We start from the raw sequence: 24,638 nt of genomic DNA, 5'->3' as shown, positions 1-24,638 counted from the left end.
GCGAAATTAAAACTGAAACCCATACATCTGGTGAGCAAAGTGAGCACAGTTAACTGTATCACTTAACATTAGTGACGAATTATCTAACAGAAACGGATCGCAGCAGAAATAACATGCTATTACAGGAAACAATATTGATATTTTCTATTTTGTGCTACAGGACTAATAATAAAAATGATCGATACATCTAACACTGAAAAGGTTGCAAGGGCATCTAATTTAAAACGCATATGAAATAATTTTTTTTGAAATACGAATGGTCTCCTTTGTAACTGCTAAGCATAATGACACATTGTACGTACTGCATTTGCAGTGGAAACTATATTGGACATCGGCAATCAAACACACTTATCACCAAGTTAACCCAGCCGAAGTGGGCACAAAAATTGAAAATCACTAGTTTATAAAGCAACCGCCTTCAAGGTTGTAAGTGGAAAACAATCCATCTTTCCGAGGCACCAGCTGCGACTTAATTTATAATTACATAGGACTAATATACATGTAACCTGTGATTTATTTCAAATGTAATGTGAAAAACATTTTGGATTTATTTGTATAAGAATTTGTGTTTACATCAATTATTTTCAAGAATTTTATCCTGTGAAGTGAAGAATAATAATAACAATGAAATAATAACATTCAATTATTGACTACATGTACATATATACAGTCTGTGGTTTAATAAAACAGAACATTATTCTAGTAGGCAGAATCTCAAATGTATGAGCCATATTAATTATACAAATTTATTTCATAATAATATAAGGTTATTATGAGTATACCTCAAAGTATGCACGAAGACAGTGCAGCAGAAGTATCGACAGACGTGCAGCGGAGGTTGATGCGACGGCTTACTGTCCGAGTGTATACTTTGAGGTATACTCGTAATAACCTTATTATTATACATCTTTGCCTTCCAAAGATACATTATGGGAATACCGAAATCCAAAAAGTTTAGAACAGAATCAGGGAACTTTGTGTGGAGTTTGGTCAAACCTTGGTGGCAGCCATGTTTGTTTTTATTATTAGCGGACGCTTACGAGCATAATCATTCCATATTTGGAATTTGCATTTCCTAATATGGTAGGATGAAAATATCCCGTAAAATTACAGCATGCTATAACTTATGGCGTTACGGTGACAGATGTATAAAAATTAATTATACAATTATTGTTTTTATACCAGTACTATGTTTTCATAGCTAGGCAGACTAAAATAACAGATGTGCATATCAAACCACGTACCCAGTAAAAGCCGCCTTAATTAATACAATTCAGAAAATGGTAGCCACTAACATTGGCCAATAAAATGTTCCTAGCCAGAGAGACTAAAATAAAGGCCTGGGAAGATCATGGTGGAGACATGTATCTGTACATGTACCTGCATGACCGAACAGGTAAATCAATTTTAAGCAAACGGATGTGCGATAAATGAAAAGGCAGTAACAGCTGAAAAGAGTACAATAAATAAAATGCATTTGGAAGCAAAATATTGACTGAAACATGTGAAGATAATTAATATTATGGGGGGAGGAATTACAAACAATTAACAGGAAGTGGAGGTTTTGGAAAACCCAACCTTTTGTGATAAACTGGAACATTAATTGTATTACTGATATATTGTGGTACAGCCACTCTGTGATTGGTCTAAAATAACATTCTAAGTACTGATACGTACAATGTATTATAATTTACCAAATCACAAACATTCCACCAAGATGAACATGGTTATACTGGAAAATGCAAAAATTGTAAAAACACTTACACTGTGCAGCACCTTGCATGCAATTTGTTTTTCACTCTTTGTTTAGTTTTCAGGGTTTTTTTTAACACATTTTCAAGCTACCATTCATATTATGGTTGGACCCCCCCCCCCCCAGACAACTGAGACTTACAGCCATTATAAAAACATGTTTAAATTGCATGTTATGATGACATACTGTAAAACATGTCTTTTTCGCGAATTTAGCGAGAGAACTGATTCGCTAATTCAAGATGTCGCTAATGACCGCCAAACAAAGAAATCAACAATGACAAGAGAGATTCGCTAAATCAACATTTCGCTATTACGTCATTTTACCACAATTCGCTAAAATTGCATGCCGCTTTTTCAACATGTTTTACAGTATGCGACACCTAATAGAAATAATAGGGATTGCCAAGATATGTTACATTTGCCGACTAAACACAGTTTGTGATTATTGCAATTATTTAAGCTCCACTCCACTGATATTCACACCAAATTTTGTACTTTCTTATTATAGTTTTCTATTCAATTAGATAATACAGCCAAAATATAAAATTAATCTCATTACAAATAAGATCTACCAAGTTGGCAATTAGCCTTCATCATGTAAACTATATTTTTAACTGTCGACTTTTTGTATTTTTTTTTTCATGTATTATTATAGTTTGTTTTGTCTTTTATTACTCAAAAAATCACAATTCTTTTTTTTTATTATTGTGCAAAACATCATATGGGAACTTTTCATTTTTTGTTTATTTTGACCCTAAAAATAGCAATATAACACAAATAAAAAGTGCTATTATAAATACTGTAAAATAATATTTTCGCTTGGAATTTATTTTTGCTATTTTCGATGAAGGAATGATTCAGTGAAAATAGAATCCAGCGAATATACTTTTTTTCCTATATTTTACATTCAACTCGTCAAAAATCAGTGAAAATAAATTCCATACAAAACACCCAAAAAGTAAGTATTTTACAGTAGTTTACTCACCCACTAACACTAAAATGGTACGCTAAGCTACAGGTCTTATTCACAAATATGAAAACAATTATGCAGTTTTTTTGTGAATAGTGACCATCCTATGAGTACAAGAATTTAAAATGTTAGAAAAATACAAAATTTTATACATTTTACATTTCATAACTGGTTCACACACTTAAGTTTTCAATTACAGTCACTAGTTGAAACTGTTATCATTTCTCAATTCAAATGAATGCAGGAGAAATCACGAATGCTGTTTCCATGGCAACAAGCTCCTAATGCATTCCATCCCCTTGATGCAACCCATTCAAATGGTATTCAAATCATTTCGTAATTTGGTGACATCACAAGGACTACATTTGTATATTACCTCGTTGATTTCCCTAATTTCACGAAATCCATGAAAACTTGAAAATGAAAACAATTTTCAATCAAAGAAATTCTGTAAAGTGCCAAGATGTTACCATTCATTGGAATTCAATTTCCAGTGATACAGACATAAAGAGTAGCATAAACAACATGTTTAAACAGCTCTACAATCATGTTTGCTATGGGCAATAGTCATGGACTTGGTTGCTATGGGCAATAGTCATGGTTGCTATGGGCCATGATCATGGTTTACACAGGCAATGGCTGATACATACGTAAGCTCCAAAATGACACATTGTCACTTACAATAAAAATTACAGTGCAAATCAAAATGACCTCACACAAAACTTGTAATAATGACTATAACAAGTGCATTTCCAATATAGATTTATAAAATTTCACTGAAATTGCGATATGAGCACCATGAATCAAAGAGATAATCACCATGAAAATAATATTAATTATTAAATAGAATCTTTGTATTCAGAAACACACACGCAAATTTGTAATTAATTCAACTTGGATAATAAGGGAAATTTTTTTTTTTTTAAACTCAATATCAGTGAGTATGTATATGTAGGAAGGTCAACGAAATCAAGTTCATTGACCAAATAAGGAATGTACGTACCACTGCGTAATTAATGATTTCCATCGTATGAATTAACTCAGTGGCCGTGAAGATTACAACACTACAATTCCAACTTAACATCAACAATAAAGCCGTGTAGTTTTTTAAAGAGAGTACTACATGACCAGAATTAAATTACCAACAAAAAAGAACTATTTTAAGAGAATAGCGCAGGGACATCTTAAGCTGCAATATTGACCTTTAACCTCAATGTGATTGGCCCTCTTCAGTTTCAAATGAATCAATGTTTTTACAACCTTTGGATACATCAATATGGAGCTGTCAAGAAATGCTCGGCTACTTTGTGTTGTATTTTTTATTATACATACTCAGGTATTCACTTGTGTAGGTGCTATAATCTACTAGCCACATGGGGACAGTCTATCTTGAATGTTAAACACAACTGCCTCTTCAGGAATCTTTCACTGTACATGTACATACATGAACACATTCACTGGAATCCTAATGTCTTTTAATATTCAGGATTTATTATATGTTAACTCCTAGTATTTTCTGATCACTGAAGGTGATACATCCTGGTATTTTCTGATCACTGAAGGTGATACATCCTGGTATTTTCTGATCACTGAAGGTGATACATCCTGGTATTTTCTGATCACTGAAGGTGATACATCCTGGTATTTTCTGACCCACACTCACATAAACATACCACCACTAAAACCAGCATATCTTGATACACTCTGACCCAAAAATTGAATATCTTTGAACATTCTGACCCTAAAGGTCAAATATGAGACATTCTGACCCAGAAAGTCATATATGAGACATTCTGACCCAAAAGGTCAAATATCTTGAGACATTCTGACCCTAAAAGCCAAATATCTGGAGACATTCTGACCCAAAAGGTCAAATATCTTGAGACATTCTGACCCTAAGAGTCAAATATCTTTGGACATTCGTACCCTAAAGGTAAAATATCTGGACATTCTGACCCAAAAGGCCAAATATGAGACATTCTGACCCAAAAGGTACATCATAAAAGTTGGAAAAAAAACTTGGGTATGACCCTTCACCCACACCCCTAGAATACTTTCCGAAACATTCTGTAAATCACAGAATAGACAAAACATTGACTATTTTGTTCATGTCCACGACTGGTTACAACTATCCTGATAATTGCCAAAGGTGATTTAAACAAAGCGGTCATGACAACTCAGAACTATTTTCAGGTTGGGTGACCATGCTTGTGGAATTCGAGACGCTGTGGCAATACATCACGAAATACTTATTACCGTTACTGATAAACAACAAACACAAACATTCTTGAAAAAAAAAACTTTCAAAAATCCAGTAGTTAGGCGTTTTTAAAACTCTGCAACACTTACTGCGCTCAATTCATTCATTGATTTGTTAGCGTGGTGACTGATGTTACGTGTTGCACAAAACATGATTAATTTGCCTCACTCTCTCCCACCTTTTCACACATAGGCGCACTCCCTGGATATCAATCAAGTACTTGATGACACTAGCTTATTGAAAGGTTTGTCAGTTTCGTGTTCTTTTACTTTTATAACACAAATTCTGCTAATGGCTGATCCTTGAAGTTAAATTTAGGTAAATGTTTTTTTTAAACTTTAACCTTTGAGTGACATATTTTTCCCGTCAAATATGTAGTACAACGTTTTCCTATTTTTATTTATTTTTCAAAAGATTTTGGGGATAATTTTGGAATAAGCAAATATCATTTTCTATTGCCCACAGACCTTGATCAAAATTTTGAAACAAATCTAAAAAAAAATTATGGGTTTAATTTTCTGAATGGTGCCAAAAGTTAACTTTGGTGCTCAAAGGGTTAAATGATATGCAAATTACCTAATTAATATGCACATACCGTATATAGAACTATTTTGTGAAGGGTGACAAAAGTTGACTTTGGTGCTCAAATGATTAATGATATTCAAATTACCTAATTAATATGCACATACGGTATAAAGAACTATTTTGTGAATAGTGACAAAAGTTGACTTTGGTGCTCAAATGATTAATGATATTCAAATTATCTAATTAATATGCACATACAGTATATAGAACTATTTTGTGAATAGTGACAAAAGTTGTCTTTGGTGCTCAAATGGTTAATATGTAAATTACCTAATTAATATGCACATACGGTATATAGAACTATTTTGTGAATAGTGACAAAAGTTGTCTTTGGTGCTCAAATGGTTAATGATATGTAAATTACCTAATTAATATGCACATATGGTATATAGAACTATTTTGTGAATGGTGCCAAAAGTTGACAATGGTGACCTTGGTGATCAAAGGATTAAAATAAGTTGAAATAGGAATATATCGTATCAATCTATTACAAGTGAATCTCAAATAGAAGTGCATATAAACCAACAATTCCATTAAATCATTAAAAATTACTTATTTTGACCACAGAAAATTCTTTAATTTACGTAAGCCCATGTGCTGCTAATAGAGTAAATATGGTACCATTTGCATAAACAGCAGTTCACAACATGTATGTTCATATCAGAGAAAAAGCTCATATACAACCTACAAGTCAAATATAGAGTGAAACGTATTTAAGATTGCAACAGGGGTAAAACATGTTGAAGATTTATGTAAGATTCAAACATTCACTCAAAGCTAGTATAACCTATATATCACCTGAAAGCTTTGGCGAAGATGGCTGTGCATCTGCCGTACTAATGTTTGTCTCAGAGAGTACCTGATAGTCAATTCACTATTGTGCTTTTTAGAGTACTCTGATTATTGAAAACACCATTTTTCAACACTTTCAGTCACACAAATTAACTGTGAATCGGACAATCACATCTCATTTTTTCTTTATCTGTGTTTGTTTTTTAGGTATAACTAAATAACTACAAACATGTTACAGGCAACGGACTATCAACGAATTATTGGTAGCATAGTAGTCTACAGCAGGAAACATCGTTTTTTTTAAATACAACAATGGCCAGAAGTCTCTTTTTATTCAGTTATGTGTACTAGTTCAATATATATGCAACTATTACATCTATTTCACCAGCTAAGAATCACTGTAGAATACTTTAATTTACGCTAAAAAGACTTTTTGGGTGTTTTGTGTATGGAATTTATTTTCGCTGATTTTGGCAAGTTGAATGTTAAATATAGGAAAAAAGGTATATTCATTTGATTTTATTTTCGCTGAATCATTCCTTTAGTGAAATTAGTGAAAATTAATTCCAAGCGAAAATTAAGTATTCCACAGTATATGATATCATGAGTTAGGGCATCCTGTACCCAACTTTCACCCAAGTTTACATACATTGATTTAGCTCTTCAATAGAAATAATGAATTAAATAATGATTAGAAAAAAATGTTACGAGCGTGTGTCTTAATACTACACTAATAAAAGTACATACATGTAGACAGAAAATAAAACAACTGTTGCTTAGCAACAACACAGCGCTTATATCCATTCACTGTAATGAATTATGAAAAGGCAATTGTCGTGAAGTGACAGTCTAAATTCCAACCTGTGTACAACATTCGTGTTGAGCAACAGTTATATACAACATCTAGGAAGAAACTGACATTACTGAGCATTAAGTTGTTAGTCTAATAGCTTCAATGACATCATAATATTTTAAAACATATATGCACGTTAGCAAAAATGAACTATTTCAACTAATTTAATAAAGTATGCAAGAGTGCACATAAAGCTGATTTTAATGAATTTGAGACAGATGTCAACACATCTGTGAGAAAATAAAATTAACAAAAATAGAGTCCCCATAGTCATAATAACTTAATTTTTTTATTAATAATCTAATTGATATAATAAAATAATGTGGTCAAGCGTCTATTATGTATTATATTGAAATTATATTGTTATTGTGTTACAATTTCAAGCAACAAATAGAGGTTAAACAAACTCAACCGAAATGTTACGCTTGATGCTTGATACAAATGTGCAATGCCTTGGGACTTTCTCAGCAGTTTCTCACTAGCTGTAATTGGAAATTGATTATAGACATTCAGCAGACTTCACTAACATCATGTTAATTAGAGAGAATTTATAATAGTATTATCATATTAATCTGTTAAAGCACAGTATTGGAAGGTATTATGAGTAATTTGGCAACCTATATCTATAAGGCTGAGAAAAAAGAGCTCCGTTTCTCGTTTCTGCGCGCATCATTTTGAACTATGCGCCTCGAACGTTTTTTTTTTCTTTCTATAGCATTCCAAAATGCACTTGTACTCGCACTTGTCTCAAATTTCCAGTGAAATTTCAGTCACTCCCTAACAACAGAGTAAAACGTTCACTAACTCCTTAAAACCCAGTGAAATATTCACTGTGACTCCCTAAGAATCCAATGAAATGTTCACTGTGACTCCTTAAGAATCCAATGAAATGTTCACTGTGACTCCCTAAAAATCCAATGAAATGTTCTCTGTGACTCACTAAAAATCCAATGAAATATTCACTGTGACTCCCTAAGAAACATGTATAGTTATGTGGAAGAGGTACAATTACATTGGGTGGGTCGGAGTGTTTAGATTTAGGTTGGAGGGAGGTAAAAAAAAACAGGTCTTCACAATTTTTGGTAGATTAAACAAGATTAAAGTGGCTCCTTTATTATCAAGCTTAATAGCTTAAGTCTGTAGAATGGTGTGAAGCTTCATTTAGAAATGTAGTACGTAACGATCCCTCCTTTGGGTGGAATTTGTGTGATAATGCAAAGTTTATAGTTATCACCCCTTTGAGGGAGATTTCTGTCAAAAAATGTGAAGTTAAAAGATTCCCAGGATGCTCTTTATTTCAAAATAATTTTGGATATAAATCAAAGATACACAAAATAACAAGATAAAACATACTCCAATTTCAGGTACAGTGTTCAACCATTAGATAGTATGGAATTCACTTATTTTATCAGGATGATTTTTTTTTTATTTTCTCTATACATATTTTTTTTTATTTTCCCTGTAGCATTTGTTTTCACAATTATTTTTTAAGTACAGATTTGTATCTCAAATTAACATCCCTCCCCTAATTTTCTAATGGTCAATCCCTATAACATAAAATAACAACAAGCAGATACTATTAGAAGCCAATAAATCATAACCAGAATGATATTAAAGTGCTTACATAACAGTTATTATACTATCACTGTGAATGAATTATTAGGCCATCTGATTGAGTTACATACAGGGAGAATTTAGCTAAAAGCCTGACAATCAGGCAGATTTAAACTCATGAATACTCCCGTTTAGTCATCTCAAACAGCTTCAAGTATTATGCTGATTTCACAGTATCATTCATTCACGTGATTATTTAGTAGCCAGAGTAAACCGACTTGCTAGTGTTGCAAATATCTTGCACTGCCAAGAATAATAAACACCCTATGTTACTAATGGTTTTGACACCTATGCAAGGAATTTTTTATTTACGGTTACCCAGAGACCGGGGAAATTAAAATCAGTTACCATCTGTGGCCAATTGTATTAAAAGTTGATATTATCACGCTTAAATTTATGGAGGTTGGATTCGACTTAGTAACAGGCTTTTGCTTTGATAAATCCAGCGGTAGCGTAATTTTGAGAAACTACTGGTGACAGCCGAAGTTTTGTCGGTGAGCGTTCTGCCAAAAGGAAAGGTGTGCACAGCTAGGAAGTGAGCCAAGTGACCGATCGGTCAGCAGACGATAAAACGGCCCTGACTGCCTATTATGTTATTGGTGGTCAGAGTATACTCATTGACAATTACGCTTTGTGGGGACATAATGAACGACAGATCGCCAACAAAACAGCGGGTTATACAGACCCAGTCATGTGGAAACGCTTTATGTCTCAGCCACATGAACCGGAGGATTTAGTCAAATCAATCATGCAAACAACACACTTCCGATGAGCAGATATAGAAATTACAGGAGAGTCTTCGTGAAGTCAAATAACGGAGACGAAAACGCATAATTTGTTATTTATTACTGCGATTAATGACAATGGAGATCGTAGGAACTTTGGTGTACTCAAAAAATGAAAATCTTTTGATTAACCGTAGGCTGAGTTACTTGACAAAGCCTATACCATGCCTATACGAGGCGTACACTCATAGCGTAACAAAGGAAAATACAACTTTCTCCCCGTTTCGTGCCCGGAGAAGAAACTAAGGATAAAAACCCAACACATGTTGTAGTGATGGGAAACGTGATCTCATTGTAAAAAACTGTTCGCTTCCCAGACTGAGCAACTTATGTTTTATCTCAAAAACACTACGCAGACTAACACTGAATATGCCTCTCAAAACAAACGTTTTCGTTACATATACAAAACCGGTCAGCCTCAGTGCTCACAGTAACTCGACCCAAAATGGGTCGAAAAAAATTACATTTTGACTCGCATGTCAGTAAGTTTTCAGTAAATACTGGATTAAAAGTGTACACTTACCGCCTAAGATACGTAATTATTGTCAATTTGGGTCAGGATCGGAGATTTGAGGTGAGAAATTGAACTGAATAGAGTCAACGTGCAGTGACTGTAATTGACAACATTACTCATTGCTGAAAGAAATACTACGAACCGATTCTTCGTTTGTAACAGACCATCTGATTGGCTTTTATTTTCACACATGAAAAAATGGCCTATCGCATTGTGCGTTATATGCTGACACCCTGGGCTGAATCTGATAAATGAAGCCTTGTGTTGCTGTGCAGACAGCTGGCTTCCCTCCATGTGGGAAATGCAACAACAGCGGGTTGATGGGTTTTTTCCCCTTAAATACAGTATTATTCACAAACAGTTTTAGTGAGTTGCGCTGGATTATTTTTAGTAGAATTTTTCTATTCTAGAAATGTTACAGAATAATAGCGAATACGCTAAATAAGTATATATTAATGGCAGACTCCCCGAGGAGGTCACGCAGAGGTTGTCCAAATACAAACAACGGAACGAGTGTTGTAGGAAGTTAGCCATGCAAGAATGCGATAAAGAACATGCCTTTAATAAATACGAGTGCATTACATTTATAAGTTGCGATAAAAAATGTATTTCCCAATTATAATCCACAAGTTTTTAGTTTTCAAGTATATATACTTCGAACCACTGGACCGAAACTCCGAGGTCGAACTTCTTTAGGTCGAATGGAGCGGAGCGGACCTGAACTGATAACGGAAGTAAGAAACAGTAGAAACACGTCGTTAAATAAGTTGATCCGGGTGTGTATTCTCAGTATCCTGTCGAGCTCGATCCGCTGATACGAAGTCAAGACAGGATAGAAGCAGTTTTACATTAAAAAAAAACAATAACGGAGAATTCACCCGAGTCACCATTGTGCTGGTACCGTGACTATGCATTCACCGACCACAGAGCAACCGTGACACCCGCTGTAGCGACACAAACATGCGGGCGAACAAAATATACAAGGAGGGATAACATTCGTAATCACGATCAAACGTGCCCAATCTAAACGAATCGTGGTATAAGTTACAGCAACAATTCGAATCTAATAAAAAAAAAAATACAAGGAATTTTTAATAGCTCTATCGTTACATCCCGATGATAATGTGTCATCTGTGTCGCACGAGCAAACACAAAAAAAACGTGTTAATTTAATTTAATCCAATCCAGGCTGCAAGAATGGTTACATTTCACAGATTAAATTGGAGACAAATAGACATTTAGGATTTCTCAGGAAAACAAAATACAATATATTAGAATGTACACAATAATTTTAAATGATGATTATTTTATGTATTTCCAGAGTGAGCTCTTAATTAAATAAATAAAAAAGTAGGGCAGTCAGAGATAAAGATTATAAATGGCAATATTACTGTTATTTTTGAGCTTTTATTAAATGGGTTTATTTCGCGTCGTTTATATACCAATCCATATCAACGCTTGAGGGACTGTGTTCAATCATATTTACAATATGCACCACATAGTGATTTATTCACAATAATGAATATACATCCCCATGGCGTAGCAGGAACTATGTCACTTCCACTGGCGGACACGGTAGTGGTAATGTAGTCAGTGTATGGTTCAAGAGTAACAGGCGGTGATATCCCTTCGCTGTCTGCTGTTTGTTACACTAGTGGTATGAGGTTACACCACAACACAAGTGCAACATGGACCACATGTTCCGGGTATATCAAATATTTTGCTATTTGGGTAAACTCATGTCGTTTTCTGGTTAGGATTGGACAAACCAGTTGATTTTAGAGGATTTTAGTCGATAGATGAAACCAAAACGTCCTTTTACCAACACCACTAAAGATCAGTGCAAAATACGTGCATATATTTTGTTCATCCGTTTTCCAAATCCTGTCATCTATACACAAGACATTCAACCTCCATTTTAAAGGGATTCTCCTAGGATAATCTCACAACAAAGTTCCCGACAAGACTGTGAAAACAAAATACTGATTTATATTTTCAAAACAATCTAAAAAATGACGTCACATATTTCTATGGAGCAATCCCATGAATTGAATACTGTGTACTAGTACTTTTTCCCTCAACTTCAAAAATCAACTTTCGCAACAAAAATAATTGACATCACTTTTTTTTCATATGTTTTAATAATAATATTGATCAGGACCTATGTGCTTATTTGGTTTAAAATTAAACAAAAAATCGCGATTTATGAGAATATTTTACTTAAATATATATTTTATTTCATCGAAAAATGTCACTTAGTTTCATTCGAAAATAAGCTCACGGCGAGTACGTTTTCTCCTGATTATTATAACCATTAAGTATTGTTTGATTTTGCCGAACTACCCCGAGTCTATGATACATTTAGTATCCACCCATCTGTGATGGTCCACGGTGGTGGGCGGGTTAACTGCTTTCAAAGAGGATCCTTGTATGTTATCTTTTCGACTGGAAAAACATTTCATAAAAAATCCCGAAATAAAAAAGTAATGGAGAAAATGACAAACATCATTCCAAACATTAAACTCTGAACGTAACACGTTTTAATGGAATATCCATTATGTGTAATTATAAACTAATTTTGCCCGTTTACTGTCAAAATATCTGTGAACCATCCACATTTATGTTTTAATTGGTGACAAAAATGCTAAAACGAAAGTCAATGAGGTAAAATCTACTGAAAGTGACATGCTTGTTTAGTGGTGTTCATTACATATTGACGCGGGGTTCAAAGAACAGCACGAGCCTTGAACGATTGCAGGCTCTACTTTTAGAAGTAATCGTAGTCGCTGGGTTATTAAATGTTTTACCGGAACGGTGAGTAATCCCGTGGGAGGAATGAAGTGTATTGTTAACGGGATGAGGCCAGTAAATTTCCACACCAGCTTGCACGATCTAACGTAACATAAGGAGGAACGTAATCAGGGGTGAACCATTTCAAATGATGGGGGGTTCTTAAATAGCTGTCTTTTTATATGTCATCTCAGCTCAGGGTCTGAGTTCCATTGTCCAACAATCAAAATATCAATCACCTCATCACCAGTTTATTCGCCCGATTTATTTACTTAAGTTTCGAACCGACGCCCAAAGATTTAACCTGGTTATTTGTACAACACAAAGGGGACTTTATTTATACTACAGTAATTGGACTTTATTTATACCACAGTGGGAGGACTGTATTCCCGACACAGTTAAAGAACTGCATTTATACCATAGTAGATGGGCTGTATTTATACTACAGTAGATGGCCTGTTTTTATACCACAGTATAAAAACTGTATTCATACAACACTTAAGGGTTTTTATTTATACCACAGTGGAGTAACTGCATTCCCGCCACAGTAAAGGAACTCTATTTATACCACAGTAGATGAGCTGTATTTATACCACAGTATAGGAACTGTATTTATACCACAGTAGATGAGCTGTATTTATACCACAGTATAGGAACTGTATTTATACCACAGTAGATGGGCTGTATTTATACCACAGTATAGGAACTGTATTTATACCACAGTAGATGAGCTGTATTTATACCACAGTATAGGAACTGTATTTATACCACAGTAGATGGGCTGTATTTATACCACAGTATAGGAACTGTATTTATACCACAGTAGATGGGCTGTATTTATACTACAGTAAATGAGTTTTATTTATACCACAGTGGAAGAACTGTATTCCCGCCACCGTATAGGAACTGTATTCATACCACGGTAGATGGGAAGTATTTATACCACAGTATAGGAACTGTATTTATACCACAGTAGATGGGCTGTATTCATACCACAGTATAGGAACTGTATTTATACCACAGTAGATGGGCTGCATTTATACCACGGTATAGGAACTGTATTTATACCACAGTAGATAGGCTGTATTTATACTACAGCAAATGAGTTTTATTTATACCACAGTGGAAGAACTACATTCCCGCCACTGTATAGGAATTGTATTCATACAACCTTTAATGGGCTGTATTTATACTACAGTAAATGAGTTTTATTTATACCACAGTGGAATAACTGCTTTCCCGCCACCGTATAGGAACTGTATTCATACAACCTTTAATGGACTGTATTTATACTACAGTAAATGAGTTTTATTTATACCACAGTGGAATAACTGCTTTCCCGTCACCGTATAGAAACTGTATTCATACAAACTTTAATGGGCTGTATTTATACTACAGTAAATGATTTTTATTTATACCACAGTGGAATAACTGCTTTCCCGCCACCGTATAGGAACTGTATTCATACAACCTTTAATGGGCTGTATTTATACTACAGTAAATGAGTTTTATTTATACCACAGTGGAAGAACTGCTTTCCCGCCACCGTATAGGAACTGTATTCATACAACCTTTAATGGGCGGTATTTATACTACAGTAAATGAGTTTTATTTATACCACAGTGGAAGAACTGCATTCCCGTCACCGTATAGGAACTGTATTCATACAACCTTTAATGGGCTGTATTTATACTACAGTAAATGAGTTTTATTTATACCACAGTGGAAGAACTGCTTTCCCGTCACCGTATAGGAACTGTATTCATACAACCTTTAATGGGCTCTATTTATACTACCGTAAATGAGTTTTATTTATACCACAGTGGAAGAACTACATTCCCGCCACTGTATAGGAATTGTATTCATACAACCTTTAATGGGCTGTATTTATACTACAGTAAATGAGTTTTATTTATACCACAGTGGAATAACTGCTTTCCCGCCACCGTATAGGAACTGTATTCATACAACCTTTAATGGACTGTATTTATACTACAGTAAATGAGTTTTATTTATACCACAGTGGAATAACTGCTTTCCCGTCACCGTATAGAAACTGTATTCATACAACCTTTAATGGGCTGTATTTATACTACAGTAAATGAGTTTTATTTATACCACAGTGGAATAACTGCTTTCCCGCCACCGTATAGGAACTGTATTCATACAACCTTTAATGGGCTGTATTTATACTACAGTAAATGAGTTTTATTTATACCACAGTGGAAGAACTGCTTTCCCGTCACCGTATAGGAACTGTATTCATACAACCTTTAATGGGCTGTATTTATACTACAGTAAATGAGTTTTATTTATACCACAGTGGAAGAACTGCTTTCCCGTCACCGTATAGGAACTGTATTCATACAACCTTTAATGGGCTCTATTTATACTACCGTAAATGAGTTTTATTTATACCACAGTGGAAGAACTACATTCCCGCCACTGTATAGGAATTGTATTCATACAACCTTTAATGGGCTGTATTTATACTACAGTAAATGAGTTTTATTTATACCACAGTGGAATAACTGCTTTCCCGCCACCGTATAGGAACTGTATTCATACAACCTTTAATGGACTGTATTTATACTACAGTAAATGAGTTTTATTTATACCACAGTGGAATAACTGCTTTCCCGTCACCGTATAGAAACTGTATTCATACAACCTTTAATGGGCTGTATTTATACTACAGTAAATGAGTTTTATTTATACCACAGTGGAATAACTGCTTTCCCGCCACCGTATAGGAACTGTATTCATACAACCTTTAATGGGCTGTATTTATACTACAGTAAATGAGTTTTATTTATACCACAGTGGAAGAACTGCTTTCCCGCCACCGTATAGGAACTGTATTCATACAACCTTTAATGGGCGGTATTTATACTACAGTAAATGAGTTTTATTTATACCACAGTGGAAGAACTGCATTCCCGTCACCGTATAGGAACTGTATTCATACAACCTTTAATGGGCTGTATTTATACTACAGTAAATGAGTTTTATTTATACCACAGTGGAAGAACTGCTTTCCCGTCACCGTATAGGAACTGTATTCATACAACCTTTAATGGGCGGTATTTATACTACAGTAAATGAGTTTTATTTATACCACAGTGGAAGAACTGCATTCCCGTCACCGTATAGGAACTGTATTCATACAACCTTTAATGGGCTGTATTTATACTACAGTAAATGAGTTTTATTTATACCACAGTGGAAGAACTGCTTTCCCGCCACCGTATAGGAACTGTATTCATACAACCTTTAATGGGCGGTATTTATACTACAGTAAATGAGTTTTATTTATACCACAGTGGAAGAACTGCATTCCCGTCACCGTATAGGAACTGTATTCATACAACCTTTAATGGGCTGTATTTATACTACAGTAAATGAGTTTTATTTATACCACAGTGGAAGAACTGCATTCCCGTCACCGTATAGGAACTGTATTCATACAACCTTTAATGGGCTGTATGTATACTACAGTACATGAGTTTTACTTATACCACAGTGGAAGAACTGCTTTCCCGCCACCGTATAGGAACTGTATTCATACAACCTTTAATGGGCGGTATTTATACTACAGTAAATGAGTTTTATTTATACCACAGTGGAAGAACTGCATTCCCGTCACCGTATAGGAACTGTATTCATACAACCTTTAATGGACTGTATTTATACTACAGTAAATGAGTTTTATTTATACCACAGTGGAATAACTGCATTCCCGTCACCGTATAGGAACTGTATTCATACAAACTTTAATGGGCGGTATTTATACTACAGTAAATGAGTTTTATTTATACCACAGTGGAATAACTGCATTCCCGCCACTGTATAGGAACTGTATTCATACAACCTTTAATGGGCTGTATGTATACTACAGTACATGAGTTTTACTTATACCATAGTGGAAGAACTGCATTCCCGTCACCGTATAGGAACTGTATTCATACAACCTTTAATGGGCTGTATTTATACTACAGTAAATGGAATGTATTTATACCACTGTAAAAGTACTGCATTCATACCACGGTAAAGAAACTCTATTTACACCACCTCGAAGGGACTCTATTTATGCGTAAATACTGTCGGTTTATATTATAGCACCTGTCCGTACAAGGCGTTTTCCAATCTAACTGGCTGTTTTACAAAAAAAAAAAAAAAAAAACTCATGACTCGGCCATTATGATTTTTAAGTGGGTAACTGAATTGCCATAGAGGACATGAAGCCCTTTTATATATAGCTGTGAACGAGCACTGCGTACACGTTGACGAGGTATGGTGGCATAATTGAATGCATACAATTGATCGTTGCGTGTCAGACTTCAAACAGCCGCGACGGACAAAGTGATACACTTGATCATTGCTTGCCGAAACGTGAAATACGTAAATTTGGAATATTTAAACGCTAATTCAGCTCCAAAAATTAGAAAAGAGAAATCTATTGATACGCCGTTCCAATTGCAATCGATAAAAAAAAAGCGATTAGCGGGAGACCGCCTTCTATCAAAACAATGTAGAATGAATAGCCCCGACTCAATGTACATTGTAAACATGGCTCATTGACATAAAAAATCAATGGACAGCGAGTTGACGTACGTAGACTGCGCCCTACAATGTGAAGTAATAGCTAATACAAAACCTGCATCAATCGATTTAGGCGGAATAGAAGGTTGATATGGCCACGGCGTAAGCACGTAAATATCTCAGTCGGCGCCCCGGGCTAGTAAGGGCCCAACACATAGTAGTTTCTGTCATATAAAACACGGCATGTCGTTCTCGACGAACGTTTTAAGTAGAATGAAGCAATTTAGTTGAAAAGAAATCGCCCGAACGCGGTTAAATCATCGAAGGCTCTGTCATGCTCAAATCATAGAGATAATTAATTGCTTAGCCCCATGATCAGATGTAATATTATGATGCAGGCCAGGGTATACCTTGAGGGATTAGGCATTTTTAAAGAGTAAATATTAATAGTAGCTTTTATTGATAACCATGCTATCAGAGTTGGATTACTGTAAAAATATGGATAAAATATTTGCGGTATTATAAAGAAAACAAAAATTATGAATACAATAATTCTCTACACATTTATATTACACCCAGTATGAGGTTGCGGATATTTCCATTTTCCGAGTTCATAGATGGGCTTAAGTTTTATTATTAAAGTACATCAATTGTAGTAGCGGAAACAATGTAATGACAATTTCGAACAAAGAAGTCTTTGTTTGTTGTCTCCTTCATTCTGCGTATCTGTCTGAAAAAGTCTGAATGTCAATTTGACGACTGGATAAATTGTGTGGTATGTTCTTTCCTTTCGCTATTTCAGCAATCATACATCCCTATAGAGAAGAAATGTGTTAACTCCATATTGGATTTTGCAAAGGATAGTGGGATAGAAAATTGATCTGTAGAGGGAAACTCACATCTTTTCCACAGAGACCTTTGTTAAAATCACCTCTCCTGTATGGTTAAACTGTTCCCATTAATTTTAATCTCAAAATAGTGTTCCTTCCTCTCCCGTCCTTGCCCAGTGTTCTGGAGCGAACGGAACACTAATCGAGAGACAAAACACAAGTCCCGTGGTTTTCTCGCTCTCATCGAGATTTTGGCGTCCATTTCCATATTAGGTACATTGGCGATACAAAGTCGCGAAATATACACGAGTTTGACACGAGGCAAGTGAATGTCCAAATAAACTAACCACATAACGCGAGTCACTGATTGAGCATGGTTACTAATCTTTTTTTATTGTCCGTGGAGTGAGTTACCGTCCTATACTACTCTGCCTTGTTTTCTCTTCGGATATATTTCGATATTTTCACGGGAGCCTGGGGAGAAAAAAATGCCAATAAAAATACACTTTCAAATCATATACACTGCATTTAACTCATAACAAATATAAGTGGTACTAAATAAATTACTTAAGGCATACGTAAATTAAATATATACATTTTTTTAATTAGCGAAATTGTATTCCTAACGGCATTTTCAATTTTTTTAATCGAGGTTATACTGAGCCAAATGACTTTTCAGTACCAAATTGAGAATTAAATGTCATTCAACCAGTCAATAATAAACTATTCAAAGAAATTGGGATGCATTAGTATGCACATTTCCCACACATTGCTGACGATTAGAAAGACATAGAATCATGTATAGCGGACATGCATTACAGCTTCAACGAGGCGAAGAATTCTAAATTATGCTGTATCAAATTTATTCTGACCTGGGATCATATTATATGTTTACAGCTTGAGAAATCCAATATTGAACAATATTCCTATAATCTGAAGAAACAGATATTAGTAATTGTTCACTTATATATCACAATAAAACAAATATTTATTTATGACGTCATCACTCCCTCGCATGTATCTAGTGAATAATGTTCCGATATGTATTTACTCTACATCTTAGTATCCTCGTTCCCGAGGATGTTTTCACCTGGGCGCCTTACACATATCCATGTACATAGAATTATAATATTAAGTTGCACTGTACGAAACATTTGAATCAGCGCAAATTGCGGGAAATAATTATGGATTCATCTGGATTCACCCTTCACTCCCAAATTTGATAAATCGTAAAAGATGCGAATTTCCGTGAACCCATTCGCCTTGGCACACTATTCGAAATCTTCAGCAAATGAAATTTGAACACAGAATCGAATGGGAAGCCGAAATTATTGCCCACAATCCGACACCATAGAATACATTGAAATTTGAAATATAGTTAACTTTAGTTGCTGTATTTTCAAGTTACTCTTCAGTTTGCGGACCGGTGAATTTTTATTTTATGGTTGGAATTTACTTATAATTATAAACTCTTAAAATAAAGTGATTTATTTATATGAATAATTTATTTGGTATTGCTGTACAATATTATTATAAAGAACCACTAATCGGACTTCCGGTTATGATATCATACATGCGTGTGTAGTGAAATAAGTGAAACATTTTGAAATCGTGTTCTATTGGGATTGCAAACTTAGAAAATAAAATTATCTCAGAAAATATAAACACAGTAACAAATCATGTATCGGCTCGGTAGTACAGTATAAGAAGTTTGTTTCTGCCCCGTGTCCAAAAGTGTGGATGCCCGGGTGCATATTATCTTTTAACTTGCCGTGAGAGTCATTTTCCTTACGCTGGATCATGGAGCTAAAAATAGCTTTTTTAGCTCCATGGCTGGACAGATATCTAAAAACATCTTTAATTAGGACGCACACACTGAGTAGCCAGACCGGCCGGGTAATTGTTATTCTTTGGCGTTTGTGGTGGCGGTGCTGTTGGGGATTTTGTTTCTAGTAGAATGTAGTAGCCTTATTATTCCCTCATAAAAATGGGTAAAACATCCATGAAAATGAGAGATTTACTAATAATTTTTAATGGTATCCCGCATCTCATCATAACACTATGTTGTGTTTGGTAACATCCGGTGACAAAACGATATGTACTGTAGTTATTTAAGCGGTACTCGTGGATGCTGTGAATAGTAATTTGATTTAATATTTATTATTGTGAACAATAATGTTCTATCGTGGCTTTAAAAACAACAACACAGTTCTAACATGTTCCCGTCATTCAGACAAAAAATTTTCCAATATGGAGTCATATAAATATTATTAAAATATTTCAAAATTGTTCGCATTTTTATCGACAGTTTTTCTGAAAAGATATATTTCGTTGATAAATTGCGCGAGCAGACCCCCCCCCCCTGCCCACCATGCAAAAGTTCGTGCCGCCGCCTCTGGATATCGGAGTGCAAATACATGAATGGCTACGAAAAATAATATTATTTGCTAAAGGCATTTAAACAGAAAGATATAATAATATAATGCATTTTGCCATTTCTTATTTCCCCCATCATTTTGTGAAATAAATAAAAAAACAATCGGTATTAGATATTTTTGTTCAGAGCCTCGATTTCAATAATGACATCAAACTAACCGTAATCATGTGAACAGCCTACTGACACTAGAGGGCGTGACTCACAAGAATGATGAATTGTTTGTTCTGAGGGACACACGAAGACAGGGGTTACAGTATTTTCGAGTATTCTACATTAGTGTGTTTCACGTAGGAAAGGTAGAGGGAATGGCACCAACAATCTAGTCTCTAAATAATTGATGATGTACATTGAATATCCACGAACCATCAAGAAACATTACATAATACTGTACATCGTGGATATCACGTGTCGGTATGATTCAGTCTCTCAACAGGAAAGAAAGTCAATAATACACGCGGAAATACTTTTTGAAAGCTGAGATCACGGATAATGGCGAGTATTATAATTGACAAGAGACTAGATGGATATCAAACTGGAAGTTAAGCTGAACTGCCAATGAACAAGATTTGATTTTACAGACATAACTCTCGGAAGGATTATCTCATGCCTGTTTTCGTGCTTGGGCGTTTTTTATGTATGACAGCACGGCACGGCAGTACTGCATGTCTTAGTTAATGATGTGTACTCACATTTAAAGATATAGATTAACCATGATTGATTTCTCGGTTTGACACCTGTGAGCGGGTAGGCGGGGGCGGGGGGTTGGGGGTTGGGTTACTACGTTTGAACAATCGGTGTTGTTAAATATGTAAGTATATAGATTATATTAAAAATAACACAAGAAAATATAAAAACAATACAAAAAATTACAAATAATTTTAGTTAGAAAATAAAATATACAAAAAAAATCCGCATAATTAGATTGGGGCTATGGTTATTGCTATTGATTATGCATGGCGTACAGGTTTTAAAATCCTTTTTAACGATTTTTGAGGATTGGACAAGTAACACGTTATTATTGGTATATTTAAAATAGATCGCTACTTGAAATGCTGCAGTTGAAGACCATCTTTTTTAATCATATTTGCTCAAAAATGGACTACTAGTACATTCCAGACGTTTTTGGCAACAAAAAATAAACCTTACCAGGCAGCACATGCACTTGTGGGGTTGGAATGAAAGCTACAGTCTTTTCGTCATTCGCCATTTCGAGGTTCAATTAAAACACTCCGCATTTTGGGTGTGAGGCTCTGCAACTAAGTCAAAAACTGGACCCTAAAAAATATGGCCTTTTGGACCAAATTGACGTTTTCGCCAAAAAATGACCTACATTTTGCTAAAATTATCGAATTATTAAAATTGGTGGTCAGACAGATCGGCTTCATCGTGGGAATGAAGATAAAACAGTGACGCATACCCGGACTATAGGAGCATGGAGGTAACAAGAGATCCATGATAGGAGTAACCCCCTGGCTACGCCTCCATTTTGTTCACTCCTTTTGGATGTTCTACCGCATTAAAAAATAATTTTTCCCAGCTGGCTATGCAAATTAATCATCACAAAATCTCGAGAGAGTGCTCGATGCAAACAGTGTACATCATCGTGTGAGTGCAGTAATATACCATGACAACTGTAGACACGTAAACAATTAAATTGGTCGCTGAGGGCGTGAAACAATTGGCATTTGATTCGAAAGCCTTTAGGAATTTCAATTTGGCCTGAGTTTCATCATGTGGCATCTCAGATCGGCCAAATGTAATATAGCTTAAGGCAAACATGCTACGTTTACAGTAAAACATCACCCTCATCTCAGTTCCGTTTCCATGTTCACCTTTCACTCAAAAACATTTCCAATCAATTACATAGTCATACACAATTGATCATCGAATCGGGGTATACCATTATTTGTACAGGGGTGATGGAATGCCAAAGCTGGATTCAGAAAAATAAACACTAACAAATCCTATGATTTATCAGTCGTTAAACGAAAACTAACTGTAAGTTAGGGGCTCCATCATCCTTATTATCTGTTTCATTCTAAGGGGTTCATTAAAACAGCACACGTGGTCATGATATACATTACCAGAGGTACATCATTACTTGGGGTTTGCAACAACAGTGACATGATACCAAGATCCTGTTTCAATCTCGCTCTCGCATAAGCGTTCCAACTCAGAAAAATGCGAATGCGCATGCCCGAGGTAACTAGGATACTGGGATGTCCAGGTGGATCAAAATACAAATGTAGCTGCTTACGATATGACGGATTACGATAGCTATATTTTCTGTACATTTTCGATGTATTACATTTTTTCACTATGTGGTAATACATGTTTTATTGTTTTATTAAAAACCGCCTATGTCATGTCAGAAGGTCGTAGCATCAGTCTTGCTATCTACGAGATGAGACTTGAATGGGATCTTGGCATGATGTCACCATACAGTGCTACGCGCGTTGCAAACCCCAATGTAAGTTTCACGATATTTAACACCGAGGAGGTCGCCCTCATAGTTCATGTCAAGTACTGCGAGCGTTGAGCATGATAATCTACCAATTGACTTTGCAAGCTAACGAACATCCTTATGGCCTCTTAGAAGACAGTCAATACATAACGTGGGTGAATATCACGTTTTTCATATAAAGACTTCGGATGGTGGTTGAGTGTCCGTATAACAATTATGTACGGGTTTACTCAATGCGATTATTACTTATTTTTGTAAATTTATTTTAACACCTTATAATAATACAATGATATTGTTTTCCCAATGCAATGGAACGAACAAATGTATTTATTTATTTGTTTTTTAACTGTCCCAACAGACAAACACAAAATTGACAGGAACCAGATCATAAATTACAAAGACTAAAATAAACTAATATACCGTAACAAATGAAAGAATATATGTAAAACGAGAAAAAATATTAACTATAAATTATTTAAATAATCGATTAATTTAGATTTAAATTGTGAATATTTGCTTAAAAGATAAATGACACTATTATTAGAATTAATGTTTCCTCATATTATTGTGAAGAGTTGACAGGGATGACGAGATGGTCAATAAAAATGGTATCATGGGGGGGGGACAGGAAGATTTTGTGAAAAACAAATTCTATGACAGTGCTTGAAAAAAAAAAATCCTACTCTATATGGATGTAAAAATTAGAGACAAGGTCTGCTGAAAAAAATAATAATTCCATATCAGATAGGGAAAATAAAGTAGGCTTCAATTCAATCTTCCTGGCCCCCAAGCTTTCAAATGGTCGAGTCCAATGCTAGATTTAATACACAAAAACTTGATGTACTCGTTCTAACTTCCAAATACGACAATTCTGATCATGTGACCAAACCAATCTTTAATCTAAGCGGACACAGACATATGTAATATATAACATTTTGAGGATACTCAAATTTGAAAAAAGATTTGCAAGCAATCCCATCATATTTGTTTACAATTAGCGGAGTATTTGATGATGTTGAATAACTTTCATTATTATACATCTGTCACCGTAACGCCATAAGTTACAGCGTGCCGTAATTTTGCGGTATTTTACGGGGTATTTTCATCCTACCTTATTAGCAAATGCAAATTCCAAATACGGAATGATTACGTGCGTAAGCATTCTCTAATAATAAAAACAAACATGTTTGCCACCAGGGTTTGACCGGACTTTCTTTGACTTTCAACTTTTTGGATTTCGGCATTCCCATGATGTATCCTTGGAAGGAAAAGATGTACATGTATAATAATAAGGTTATTACGAAGATGCCTAAAAGTATGCAGTACGCTGTCGCATTAATTAACATTGTAAATATAACACGTCGCAGTATGGATTTTTGTGGGACAACCAATGTTACATTGTACCACCTTGATGTTAGCGAATAACCTTTTTTTTTTCTTGTTGTTA

The 24,638-nt window shown here is 35.0% G+C and overlaps 1 protein-coding gene across 1 annotated transcript in view; it reads right to left on the bottom strand.

Moving 5' to 3' along the window:
* The window catches only part of LOC100368754 (uncharacterized), a 116,913-nt gene extending 106,664 nt beyond the window's left edge, over nucleotides 1-10,249 (bottom strand). Inside the window, exon 1 of the mRNA XM_006822970.2 lies at nucleotides 10,138-10,249. The gene's annotated coding sequence lies outside the window, so the exon portion shown is untranslated. The remainder of the gene's footprint in view (nucleotides 1-10,137) is intronic.
* Nucleotides 10,250-24,638: the final 14,389 nt, after the last annotated feature.

The sequence above is a fragment of the Saccoglossus kowalevskii genome, chromosome 15 (genome assembly GCF_978046115.1).
Source record: "Saccoglossus kowalevskii chromosome 15, keSacKowa6.1, whole genome shotgun sequence".
Taxonomy (NCBI): domain Eukaryota; kingdom Metazoa; phylum Hemichordata; class Enteropneusta; family Harrimaniidae; genus Saccoglossus; species Saccoglossus kowalevskii.
This window is presented reverse-complemented; position numbering and strand designations above follow the sequence as displayed.